The sequence below is a fragment of the Lacerta agilis genome, chromosome 7, assembly GCF_009819535.1.
Source record: "Lacerta agilis isolate rLacAgi1 chromosome 7, rLacAgi1.pri, whole genome shotgun sequence".
NCBI classification, from domain to species: Eukaryota; Metazoa; Chordata; class Lepidosauria; order Squamata; family Lacertidae; genus Lacerta; species Lacerta agilis.
Genome location: NC_046318.1, coordinates 36,908,299 through 36,922,931, shown reverse-complemented (window position 1 = coordinate 36,922,931; position 14,633 = coordinate 36,908,299).

Here is a 14,633-nt window from a genome sequence, read left to right as displayed (position 1 = left end):
CATTCCAGTGGGAAATTTGCCACTGGAGTCATATGAAGTCAGTTGTCTGCTGTCCAGAACCAAATTGCTGGGTCAAATTGCTCTGAAAGCCTTTCTATGCTGCTAACACATGCATGAATAACTTATGGTCACAAAAAATTATCCAGCTAGCATATTTGCCTTTTAAGGGCTTGGGAATGAGTGGAGAGAAGGGTCACTAAATAGTTGCTGGAAATTAATCCAGCCTTACAAAGTCTTCTCAGGACATAGGGAAATGTGGCCCTTGAAGAGAAGAATTCTTTAACATGCAGCTTTCCAGCCAACATTAGAAATATGTACTAGTTGATGGCTCAGTAGCAAGACAAATCTTTGTATGTTATCCTACATTACATCAAGTCATTTGCCCCGTGATTGGCTAAGTCCAGTGTATTAATGCAACACATTTTCTTCTTTCCCCCCAGGAAACGAATACTCATGGTGGCTGCTGTTCAAGGATGTGTTCATTCAAGATGAGATGCCTTTCTCTTTCTTTGAATTTCTCACAGGATCCCTTTCAGAGAGACTACACAACTATCATTATTACTGTTTTCTATCTTTGGTCATGTTTTGTGTGAGCTAAGTTGCATTTACTTTCCTATGAATTTTGCTTCTTACTTTCTCCATTTTTAATTTGTGTAGATATTGACCTGAGGGAGCTGCTCATCTGTAACTGACTAACCATTGGCTCAATTTTCTCATGTTCCATTTTTTAGCTCCTAGAAGCTCTTGCTCTGACCCATTCTCCTCAATTGGCCTTACTAACTTAGAAGCATTATGTACTCTAAGCATGCCCCCTCCCCTTTGGAAAGAAGCTGTCAATGCCCTTTCAAGTCATGCAACAAAGTGGATTCAAAGGTTTCCTGAACTGCTCTGCAACTCCAATACTCACCTGAATCAATCAGCACAAGATGATAATTTGCTCAGGATGTAATTGTAAACAAGGCTTTAATTAACTGCATCAGGGTTTTAATTAACTGCTTCAAGATTCCTTTGTGAAAAGCTATCTTTAGCTCCTGGAAACATGGAGCTTCTTTCTGTACAATACAATATGCACATTCTGGTCATGACACTAGTACCTTTCTGAATACCACCAAACTCCTTCGCTTGTTCTTGCAGAGTGAACAGCCAGTATATGATCGTTAGGTCTCAAGGTCTAAGCTGAAAACTATCCTTGACTGTTTCATATTTTAAGATTAGAGCCCACTCATTGAATTTCTTCATGCTGCCATGACTTATGAAGAACTATTTATGCCAAATAAGCTCATTTACAGCTCAGTAGTGATGGGACGCGGGTGGTGCGGTGGGTTAAACCACAGAGCCTAGGGCTTGCTGATCAGAAGGTCGGCGGTTCAAATCCCTGTGACGGGGTGAGCTCCCGTTGCTCAGTCCCAGCTCCTGCCCACCTAGCAGTTCAAAAGCATGTCAAAGTGCAAGTAGATAAATAGGTACCGCTCCGGCAGGAAGGTAAATGGCGTTTCCGTGCACTGCTCTGGTTTGCCATAAGCGGCTTTGTCATTCTGGCCACATGACCCGGAAGCTATACGCCGGCTCCCTTGGCCACTAATGCAAGATGAGCGCCGCAACCCCAGAGTCGGACATGACTGGACCTAATGGCCAGGGGTCCCTTTACCTTTACCTTAGTGACAACTCTACCTCACATTAGATGAAAACCTGCAGATTCACAATGAAATCTGAACTGAAATCTGAATTTCTCCCCTATACTTATCCAGTACTAATGCACCCTATAACCACATAGAGTCTAATACTAATTTGATGCTGTTACTGATTGGAATATTAGTACTTTTGTTGTTGTTCAGTTGTACAGTCATGTCCGACTCTTCGTGACCCCATGGACCAGAGCATGCCAGGCACGCCTATCTTTCACTGCCTCCCGCAGTTTGGCCAAACTCATGCTAGTTGCTTCAAGAAGTACTAGGAAGTAACTATTAAAAAGTTTAAGTGACACAAACTACATGAATTACTGTGCATCAAATGAACCGAGCGGAGTTCTGGGTAGAATTTTCCGCAAACAGTGTAAACTTGAGTATAAATCTTCACTTTCTCTCTGTAGGACAGACAACCTTTGTGTTACCTGTAACTCCAAGTAGAGAACCTGTGGCCTTTCAGCTGCTGTTGGATTACAACTCCCATCAGCCTGAGCCAGTATGACCAAAGGTTTCCCACCTCTCCTGTAACCAATTTATCAGGGTTATCTCACTCAGTCACCCATGATCTTTGTTAAGTTTGAGCATGTTATCTTGTTACAGCACAACTTTTGTTATACAGTAGCTAAAACTACAATCTTATATACACCAACCTGAGAATAAGTCCCATTGAACTCAATGGGGCTTACCTCTAAGGAGGCACACATGGTGTCAGGTGGGAAGCTGAGAAATTCACCCTGTGGTGTTAGGCAAGTCATGATATATAATACGGTAGTAAGAAAATAATTCTGTTATACTTGGGAGGCTTCTTTAAGGATTACTGACAAATTGAATATGAAGTACTTTGAACAAAGTAGAGATCAATTTCATTCATTATATTATTAATGTTGATGACTTTTTGTTGAATAGTGGCATGCAAGTATTGTGCATATAAGTAATCCATAAACATAATCTCCAGAGGAACGGCGGTACTGCTTTATTAGTTTGTTCTCTTACGATCCCATCTGGTTTATTTGCAGTGGCTTTTTGAGGTTTTACAGACCGCAGCAAGGCATATTCATTGCCAATGGGAATCTCTGCATTTATCTGAAGGAGAGTAGGAATGAGTCATATAGAAACACAAACTGACCCAATTATTTAGGTCACAAATGACTCAATCATTCCAAACACAAAATCCAATAGGAATTCAAATATCGCCATAATTCTTTCCACCAACAAAAAATCTGACATTCTGAACACTGGCCCTGAAATATTAGATGGACCGTTTCATGATTAAGAATTAGGAGGAAAGAAATCCTATGTGCCATTTTAGTTATCTCTTGCCTATGTAGCACCTCTCCTGTATGATTTCTCTTCAGCCAATGCAATTTGAGCACATCAGCTGGCAATGCAGTATCCTTCTTTGCACCAGGTAGTATAATATAGAAAAGGCCTCAGTAGATCAGTCTCTGTCAATAACAGTTGCTCCCTAGCCTAATGATGCTGAATTTAGGAGTAAGTATCAACCATTCTGCACAATATTGCCCATTTGTATCTTGTAAGCTTAGTTTGAGTTTATTTGGTCTACAGACCATAAACATCAAATGCAGTATAGGATTCTCAAGACAACCGCAGCAGAGGAAAACACACATTGGTGTTTTCAGAGTTTTTTTGGATGTGCATACCCTCTCTCCCCCCCCTCTCTATCTCTCTGTGTGTGTGTGTGTGTGTGTGTGTGTGTGTGTATACAGAGAAAGACAATAATTATTTTAAAAGAAACACAATACATGTGCATTTTAAAATAAGAGCAAAACAAAATACATAAGCAATCATAAAAGCATATAGACATTTTTTATTTTATTAAAGATTTTCTTGATTTACAACGGTAGTGCAATGTCTCTCTCGTATTTTTTTCCATGTAGCATTTTTACAAGTCAATCTCATTTGTTGAGACATTAGGAGGAAAGGGGGGGAAAGAGGTGGGCGGGATGGGGAGGTGGGTGTGGTGTGGTGACAATGTTTCTATTTTACTTAATATATGTAGGGTTTGGTGTCAGCGTTGTCTGTGCAGGTTCTCTGTTGTTCACTTGTGTTCCTTTGGTGGTGAGAGAGGTCGGGGTTGGTGTAGGATGTGATTGTTCATTTGTGGTGGTCTTTGGGTTCCTGTGTGAGTGTGGTGAGTGAGTGTTTTTGATCAGGTTAGCCATATTGATTTGCATGCTGTCGGTAGATTTTTGTCATTGTCTTGTTGGGGTGTGTGTGTGATGAAGGGGAACCATATCGGGGTTAAGGTATCTTCTTCTGTTTGTCCCCATGTCAGTTTCAGGTTACTGGTTAGTTTTTCTAGTAGGGCTGTTTCCCATACTACTTGGTACCATTGATCCAAGCTTACTCCTGACAGGTGTTTCCAGTGTCTGGTTATGATGTTTCTGGCTGCTGAGAGTAGATGGATTATGAGTTCTTTGTGTTGTAAGTGGGCATTATTGTCTTGGAAGATGTTTAGTAAGACCAATTCTGGGGTGATTTCTAGCACTTGCTTGGTTATCTTACCGGTACCTATTTCTCATATGGTTGTTGTCCAGAATAGGTATGTGGAGGTATGTGCCTGTGGAGGTGCACCTTCTCCAGTATCTCCCCACCTCAGAAGGAGGATGGGGAATCCCCAACATAGAAGCATATTACCATGCCAACCAAATATGCCATATAATCCCATATATACCAGAAGATGAGACAAAACAATGGATACACCTAGAGTGGGACACAATTGAAAATATCTGCACTACAGCATACCCACTCCTCCCAAACAAATTAAGAAAAATACCCACAACACTTAACAGGTACACACAAACCATGTTCAAAGCATGGAAAACAGAAACAGGCAAATTATCCCCACCCCATCCCCACTAATTCCCCTGGCCTACCACCCATTATTCCACCATGCAGCACAAAACCTCCAAATGAAAACCTGGCAAACCAAAGGCCTATATCGCCTAATAGACTTTTATAAAAACAACAAACCTTTGTCAACACAAGAAATACAGGACAGACTAGAAGACACCAAAATGCCCTGGTTAGCACAACACCAATTACATGCCCTCTTAAACAATCCAGCAGTAAAATCCGCAGCAACTAGACCCCTGACAATCTTCGAAAACCTCATCCTAATGACAAAGGGACAAGGCAAATGGGTGGTATCTGCAATATACAAAATACTACTCAAAAATCCCACGAACTTCCTAGACACAATCAAAAAACAATGGGAGGATGACATAGGATATGAAATCAACCCCACCCAATGGACCAGAATGTGGTCTAAACCCCCCCTTTAAATCCATATCAATGAAAAGAAAAGAACTCACCCTGAAACTAACCTACAGGTGGTACCTAACACCCAGAAAATTAACGCATATAGACAATTTTGACTTGGAACTCATCTTCTCTTAAACAATTGCGGCCTAGTTTTGATAGTTACAGTGATGATCTTGCCTATATATATATATATATATATATATATATATATATATATTCCTAGGGCTAGAATCTGCCTTTAAAATTGAAACATGGAATTCATTGGAGTTTTCCAAGTATAGAGAAAATATCTTGGAGACAAATTAGTTTACACACACACACACACACAGCGAGAGAGAGTGTATAGGCGCTAACATTTTGACTGTGCCACTTTTGCAAAGACAAACTCTCAGGTTGCAAAGTGGCCTAGTAAGTTGACCTTCTATACCTGCTAATGGCAAAGCCTCAATGTTCTACCTCTAATCTCCTTCCCCCACGCAGAGCCTAATGTCTGCTGCTACTGTCTGATTCCTAGGACATCCTTGTCTCTATCACTGGTTTAATTTCTTGGTGCTGAAAGTTAAAAATGGTTTTGGAACATTACAGCTTAAGATCAGAGTATGAGTTGTTGCTATTTCCCAGGGGTATCAACTATAGGGGTCCTGGGGACCCAAACACCCACAAAAAATTGTTGTGGGTGCTCATACTGCTGGGCCCCCAATGCAACTTCCGGTCCTTCTCAAAGCATCAGAAGTCACCTTGGAACCTGCAGGTTCTGAGGCCTCAGGGGGTGTGACACCAAGCCAGCGCCCCTGCTACTTCCACAACAGTCCCCCAGAAGCTTTAATTTTGTAACTGTGGCTATGATTGTCATGTTAAGGTGAAATTCATGTATGTTCAATGTTTGTTTTAAAATAGCAGGTGGTAGTAATGGTTGGTAGAAATAACACCCCATTCTTAGTTTCTTAGTTTGTTTCATATTTGGAAATCTGGATTTGGCAGCCAAATCAATCTAACCTAGGGCTATTTATTCATTTACTGTATTATTTACTATCCCCAAACCAATATCACCCCAAACTATGCACACACTAATGTACCCTAGTTTCCAGAAAAGCTCTCAGTATTATCCATCAGGCTTCATTGGTTATACACTAACTGGCATTGCTCTAAGGATTCAACTGTGATTTTTCTGATGTAGAAGCCTGGGAAGTGCAATTCACTCATTATTGGAGCATTCTGTAAGACAGAAAGCAATGTGAAATAGACTGACAGTTTAGACAGTGAAGGAAACTGGAGCCAGGTTTTGCAAGCCTTGAACCAACCCTTCTGACTTGGTGCAAACTCTTTCTGCTAAATACATCCAGATCGCTTTTTATCTGTCATTGGAACAAAGTCAAGTTCATTCTCTAGTCAACTGTTCCCAAGTGGGGAATGAAGTAGGCCCCTTGAAACTGCTTCCTAAACAGAGATAGAGCCATTGCAAGGGATTTCCTTGTTTATTAACCTACTTGCTCTTGCTAAGGTGAGATATAAATTCTTGGGATATGTGTATGTGTTGTAGGTCAGGGATGGGGAACCATAGGTCTGTAGGCACCAACCCTGAGTGTTTTACCTGGCTGGAATGTGTCCTTGAACTCTGATATTGCTTCTTGCTTGTGTGGGTGGAAGACCAAGCGGGCTGTGTTTGAAGAAACTAGCCTGTTAATTGCTCTGCCCACTTTGGCCTCTGGCCCTGCCCATCAATGGCATGTGGCCCCCAGAACATTGCCAGAACGAGATATGGCCCTTCAGCTGTATCTGTCTCTCTCTCTGTGTAGACGAATGTCAGGGATCATCTAACATGAGGTTATGATAAGAGCTATCTATACGTTTGGAGTTATTGGTGTATTTGTGTTTTGGCTAAGAAGAGTTCATTTACTATTGGCAACATGAAAAGTGGAGCTTTTGGGACTCTCACACAGCATAATTACTGGCATTTGCCATCCACCTTATAATTTTTCACCCCTGGTCGTATTATATAGGTTGCTTATGTTTGGAGTTACAACAAGTTGTAGTTAAGGTTTGAAAAGTGGATGAAAGTCTAGTATGTGTAGAATACAGAAGGTGGAAGACAGGAGAAGAGTAGTGATAAGGAATTCAGCAGTTATTTATGAATCAGATGACATGAGGAATCCTAACCAGGATCTGCCAGGATGAGCAAGTTAGGATGTGGCAGAGCACAATCAGCAGTTTCTTGGCTCAGCCATTTTATGCCAGTGTAAATCCCCAACCCCGTCTCAGCCGGTGATAAAACAGCATAACTCTGTAATGCCAGCTCAGCCAGGGCTAAGGGTCTTGAGCCAAAACCAGTGAAATATATGCCTGCATCAGCCCTGAAACATGAGGGACTAGTGGAGGAAGTGGTAGGGGTGAGGCCAAAGAGGGGAGACTGAATCCTAACTCTGTTCAGCCTTGGTCATGAGACCTTGGTCATGAGACCTGGCAATCTGATGAGACCTTCTTAAAGAGAATGAAGATTAGGACGAGACAGAGAAATTGGGATTTCTGCTTCAGTGGACAAACCAATATGCGACTAGAAAGGTTGTTGTTGCTGCTGCTGCTACTGCTGCTGCTGCTGCTGCTGCTGTTGTTGTTGTTGTTAGTTTATAGTAAGGGCTGCCAGATGCAGGGATAGGTTTGTGGGTTCCATCTCAACAAAATGTCATGGAGATTTAAACACATGAGGGTATAAATATATCCTAACATAATCCACTGGTGTCACTTGCCATTTTTTTATTTTATTCTCATTTTACAAATGTTTCATTTGTTCTACAGGTAAAGCTCTGTTTGCTTCAAAGGCATTTATATATAATTCACATGTACTAAACCTTTAAAAATATATATAAACATCTTGTTGGCTGGTTGTTGTTTTTCTCCTGTGGTCTATTGACTAATGCAATAAAAGCTATTCTATTTTCTCTGTATATAAGACATGAGGGGGAAATGTGAATAAAAAAAAATAGATTAAAAAAAATCCACATAGATTTTGTGGTATAGTAAGAGTTTACCGGTAGTTTATATTCCTTTCAGATTTTGTAAAATAGTCACAGGGCAATTTAAGCACTTCATACCATGGGAGTTGACTAAAGCTTATTCAGGAGAATAGTATATTGCCAGTTTTAACAATTCTCACAACTGTAAGGCAACACAATATTTTATTCCTCTCAAGCGTCCTGTTAATAATCATAGTAAAAAATTAGATATGTCTTGTTTATAGACAATTTTGAACACAGAGACCTTTCTTTCAAAAAAAGGCTAACTCTGAGTTGCTTTCTAATTGCATTAAGACACTTTACAGCTTGTCTCACAGTGCCTTGTAGATGGGTGTTATCTCACTGAAGCACACACCTTATTATGTATTATTTATTATAATTGCAATGAAAATGCACATAGGTTTCATTAACAGTTAAACATCAAGCAGTGAACCATGGTGAGCCTTCTTCTTCTTAATATTGACTTATTTACAAACTTTATAACAGAAACTCATAGAAGTGATTTTAAAAAAGCTTGTTTTAGCTTACCATAATTTTAAAAGTGGGGAAAAACTGGTTAAATTAATATTGGAGAAGAATATTGAAGAAAGATGAGCACTGCATAAGAATTGCTTGTGGAAGACTGCTAGAAACATGGTTTCAGGTCCTATGCAAGATCTGCCAGGATGAGCAGCTTTGGATGTAGTGGATTTTCAGCTGAGCTGGTTGAATCCTAATTCAGGCAAGCTAAATCAGTACTAAATCCCCAACTCTGGCTTATCTGAAGATGCACCAGCCTACCTTGGTCATCCGGCTTGAGCCAGCTGAGTCAAAGCTGGCTGAGCCAACAGCAGCGTAAGTCCCCCAAAAGGAGTGTTCTGGAGGCATGGTGGGGGCAGGATCAGAGAGTGGGACATAGGCTGAATCCTAAGCCCATTCAGTTTAGATTGGATCTTAAAGGATTTAGACTGAGTCCCTAGCCATTTCAATTCTGTCACGTGATCTGGCAACCCAGCACAGAACACTGGTTTCAAGGCTTGTTTTCCCTCTGCCTGGCTTAGGCAAGGCAGCAGTAGCATCCCCACTGCTGAGCAGAGTTTGGATCTGGTGTAATTTTACATTGCCTTAACTCCTATCAGCATGTTTTACAGCAGCTTCTTGTACATAGGGTTGCTTCCTTAAAATCTGGCCAAGTCAAATCTCAGATCTGAGTACTATTTAATTGCTCATCTTCTAACATTGTGTATGCCATGAAATGTCAGCAGTGCCCTTCAGCTCTCTATATTGGACAAACAGTCCCAACCCTACACCAAAGGATAAGTGGACATATTTCTGACGTTCCTAATCCAGTATAAAGTTCCTAATGTTATCTACCACACCATGACCCTGTTGATTAATTTAAATATGATAATTTGGGGGGGGGGGCAACACAGGGATAGGCTCAACATAGCCATAACACCTTCTGGGGTCAGGAGGTGGTATCTGGCACATACTCAGAAGCATACTGAAATTAATGGAGTTAGCCATGATGAACTTAACTCCACTGATTTCAATAGGTTTCCTGAGTAAGACTTGGTCAGATGCCACCCACTGATCCCAGGCCATTTTCCATATCAAGCCATTTCAGCTGATGATACAGATATCACTAGAAGTGTGCACATGGCTTTTCATCAGAGAATTTTTGAGTCACTTGAGCTTTAGCAACTCTCTTTTTAGAAAATAATCAATAAATATAGCCTATGATCTGATTGTTACATAAAGGATATAAACATTAGGAAATAAAGGGAAAGAGAAACTACCAGGAGGAAAGAATTATTTCCAAGCTTGCAGCTGAGCGGCAGAGTTTCTTTTGATATGCATATTGTTCTGCATATTATGCATCACTTTCCTGTTTTCACAGATTCATGGGGATGTGACAAAGTACACCACACAGAAATTTGAAAAGATAAACATAAGGCAATAAATCTAAAAGTCAAGTTTGGGAAAGTAAGAATATCCGGGGGTGGGGGTGGGAGGAACAGGTGACCTTTTTGCACTGAGGACAAAAATACATGGCAAAAGTACATGCCACTCTCATAAAGTGAGAAAAAGACAATAGAGTAGTCAGTCAACTTCAAAAGATTGGCTATAATACAGAATAGAAGATAACGGCTGTGGCATTTTCATGCTCAGTTTCTAAACCAGCTTTCAATGGAAACATACAGGAATATGCATAGGAATACATATTGATTTATTATTGGGTTTCTTTTCTATACTATTACTTCAGTTAAGGTTTTTGCTTAATTGAGTTCTATTTTGCAATAATATTGTGTGTACTTATTTGTACACAGTCTCTCTCTGTTTGTGTAGGGTTGTATCCAATGCTTGCATGAGCAGAATGCAGCTGCTGCAACTTCCTTTTCTCTCCATCCACAGTCCTGAATAATCTAAAAGCCTCTCCAGAGGTTTGAGGCACCCTCCTGAAGTGTCTGGCTTGTGTTCTATAGCTCTTCATTGGGGAGGGGACGTCACCTGAAACCAGGTGGAGGAGCTTTGCATGAGCAGAGCTCTGCTAGTGCAAGATTCCTCTGCCCAATTTCAAATGATTCCCTCCATCATTCATTCATTCATTCCTTGCATTTACATACAGTACTGCCTTTCTGGCAAGGCAGTTCACAACTTGAAATATGAACACATACAAATGGTACAAAATATTCTCAAGGCAACTTCAGTAGCTGATGACACCAGCTTTTGGGACTGGGAGTCTCATCTTCTGCCTTTTGTCCAGGTACAATGGTCTTAAGCAACTCAAGGAGAGATGCAGGCAGGGAGCTACCCCAACAGTTCTTTCAAGGCTTTGATGGTCCATCCCTTCAGGAGCTGGTGACTATATGCTCCCTGGACTGAGCTTCCTTGCTTCTAAAATCTAATGCAATGCACAACCCACACTGCTTCAGTGGTCACATTAACCCTCTGCAGAAGCCTTTAGAGGCATATGGGAAGAGGATGGGGAAAGATGGACTGTGCGAGCATTCTTTCTCATGTGTCGCTTTTAGGTAAAACTCACAATGGCTTTGTAAGCTGCTAGGAATCAGGGCAGAAACTGAGAAAGCCGGGTCAAAATAATAACGAAGAGAATGACTTCGAGCATATGCAGAGCATCTTTCTACAAACACTACTAACTTCAAGCGTATGGTGTATGGTGTAGGTTTGGATTAGGACTTAGTATCAAGCTCCAAGCTGTCACGGAATGGTAGAGCAAATCCATGAAAGGGAGACAAACTCATTGTATTTTTTTTACAAAAATGGTTGAAAGGCTATTTTTCCTGCAATGTCACAAGAAGGGAAAAGACTTCCTGCCTTGCAGTTCATCATAAGCTCTTCATATACTGCTGGACAGGCAGGACAGTGTTTAAACATTCATGATCTGGTGGTCTTTTGAGACCTGAGTTAAGTGCTTTACGGGAGAGATAATGCATTCTGCAGAGAGGCGAACGCACCAGGATTTCATCTAGACAGTATGCAAGCCTAGTGGATCATCTTACAGATCATAATATTTCCTAGTCTTGGGATAAAATAAATATGTATTAAAGCTTGTGATTATATCCTGGGGAAGTAATAATGTTAACCATACTCTTGACATACAAGCTTTCTGTGTGCCTTACTGTGACTGCGTGACACACATTTTAATAATATTGCTAGCTGGACAAAGGTAATGAAAATGTCATAAAACTAGATGAAAGAGTGGAAAAGTTTATTCAAGACTCTGACCTTTGATTTTTCAGCTGAGGTTGCCTTGCAGAAAGAAAAATAGGATTACCCCCCCCCCCCAGGACTTCAGAAAGGATTAAAAAAGTGGTAAGGAGCAAGAAATATTTTTTAGACTGTAGAAGTCTAGAGGATGCATTTCAATTATAAACCATATCATATCAGTGCCTACACATTTCAATACACAGCTGGGCTACAGTTCAAATTTCCTTAATAAACAAAACAGTCAAAGATGTATTGATTTAAATTAATTATGATTGGTCCATTTCCTCCCCCCCCCCAATGGCCTGGATTAAATCAGCACATATCTCCCTTTCATTACACATGTTTCATTGCAAACGTAAGGCACAACACTCTGGTGTCATCAGTGGAGAAATTTGTTTCCAATGATGTATTGCTGTAAAGCTTCCTAGACAGTTTTCAAATATATTTTGCTTCATCCACTAGGCATATGTATTTCCCTATGGAATGGGTAAACAAAGTTCCTGTCTCGCCATAACGTGGAGAGTCTTGGAGTATTCATTATTGACAAATGATAAGAGCTGGGCCTCCCTAGAGGCCCCAAGCTGAGGAGCAAAACACTTTAGTGACCTTTTTACATTTTGATGTAATAAAAGTTTGGGTTTATAACATTGTTACGCTGCAGCCACCTGACAATTGTAATGCATTGCTGTGTGCAAAAGGTAGTTAAGGAATAACTCCGGAGGAAAGGAATGTTCTGGGGCTTTTGTGAGGTTTTCAGTCATTACAGCTTCTGTTGAGTTTGTCTAGAGGAGGGGAGGGGAGGGGGGCTGACATTCAGTCATATCCCTGCTCAAAATTAAAGTTTTTCCTCTGGGATCCGTTTGCTCATATTATCTTAATAGTAGTGGCTTTTGAAGATCCCCCTGGCATCCTAGCAGGAGAAAATGAGGAAAGAGTGTTATTCATACCAAACCAGAAAGGTATAAGAAATGGAACAAATTCACATAAACCAGCAGGGACAGGACTTCCTCGTTTTCTCTCAGAGATTCATCGATAATGTAAGTGGCATGGAAGGAACAGAGGTGCTTCTGTTTACCTGTCCTTTTCAGCCTAACCTTCTTCTCACCAATCAGTTTTGGGGGGTTGAAGGAAACATGCCTTCCAGTTAAATTGCTCTGAGGTTAGGCCTTATGTCCTTAGGAAACATAATGCTGGATACCTGTAGAAGATTGGGGAAAATACAGAGCTGCTGCTCAGTCTTGCCCCTTAGTTTGTATGAAACCGCTCGCCCTGCCTGCTTTGAAGGCAATCCAGAGTTTACAACTTTTCCGATATAAATGTCTGGGCAATTTGTTTTATTCCAAGGCAATCTGTAGTCTGGCCTGATTATTGGCATGTTCATAGGTGCTGATGGTGGTTATGCATTCCATCTATGATAGAGTAGAGATGGGGAACCTCGTGCCCAGGGGGCAACTGTGACCCTCGATTGCTGTGGCCCTTGATTCCTATCTATCTGACCCTCTGACCTCTCCCCAGACTGCACACCCCACTGACCTTGCCCTGTGCCATTCTCAGGTGCTTTTGGCTGGCTGGACTGCATCCTTGAACTACAATAATGCCTCTTCGTTTCCTGGAGTAGTGAAAGGTATGTGTCCTTATATGTAGAAATCTCTGGTTTTGCATGGCTAGAATGTAACCTGCTGTACAGAGGTAAGAGTTACATCTGTTGATCACCCACTTTTGTCTCATGTCCTACCCACCATTGACATGCAACCTACTTGCCCATGAATGAATGTAGACCTTGGACTGGGAAAGATTCTCTTGCCCTCTGGTAGCAGGTGGGGGCTGGCAGAAGTACTGTTACTACAAATATTACTGCAGAACCACAGTATATGCATCTGATATACACATTGAAAGAAACACCCAAAAGCACACATGCAAGTGCTTTGCCACCACACTCTACCAAAGAGCATATCAGGAGCAGGGCCTCTATGTTAGTGTCACTGCAGCAGAATCCCTGATCTAGACCTTGTGCATAGTAGAAATGAATAAGCTCTCCACCACAAGAACGAGTTTCAAAACTTTATTGGAAATAGACTAAAAATAGTTACAAATAAATGTTATAAGATACAATGTAACATATTGCTCTGTAACAAACTAGCAATGCAGCCCTGTCTTCCTTAAGTACTTAATTCAGTTCAAGAACTTAACTTTCTGGAGAGAGAGAGAGAGAGAGAGAGAGAGAGAGAGAGAGAGAGAGAGAGAGAGAGAGAGAGATCCTAAGCAACTTGGGACTTAGCTATATTAGTAAAAAAAAAAAAAAAAAAAAAAAAAACACAGCCTTCACCAAAGGTGTCATGAGTTTTGAAGACACTCAAACTCAGGACACAAGGGAGAAACATGCTAGGAGGAAGGCAAGCTTGGCAAATCCACACTGTGATCAACTCCTTCCCAGAAACAATGTCCCCACTGTGGAAGGACGTGTGGATCCAGAATTGGCCTCCACAGTCACTTACTGACTCATTGTTAAAACCGTGTTTATGGGAGACAATCTTACTTGGCTACGAGTGATTGCCAAAGAAAGAAGACATTAGCAAAACAAAACAAAACCAAAAAACCCAGTGTTTTGAATGCATTATAAACATACAACACCAGATGGTGCTGGAGAGCAAAAAAAAAAAAAATACAAGCAATTTTCCATAGCGTCCCCCCCCCCCTTTGTAATATTGATTTAATTTTTGACTTATTCATAGCGGGGGTTTCCCTGTGTGTAGATCCACGCTTGCTTTTCTATTCATTGCATTTTGTATCTACTGCTACCACTGCTGCTCTCCATCACTGTTAAAGAATGTTGAGCTTCTTGTTGGACTTCCAACTCCCATCAGCCCCAACCAGCTTAGTCAATGGTCAGCAGAGCAGTCTTAATGAAGAGAGCAGTATTAACCTCCTGATGTTCCCTGCT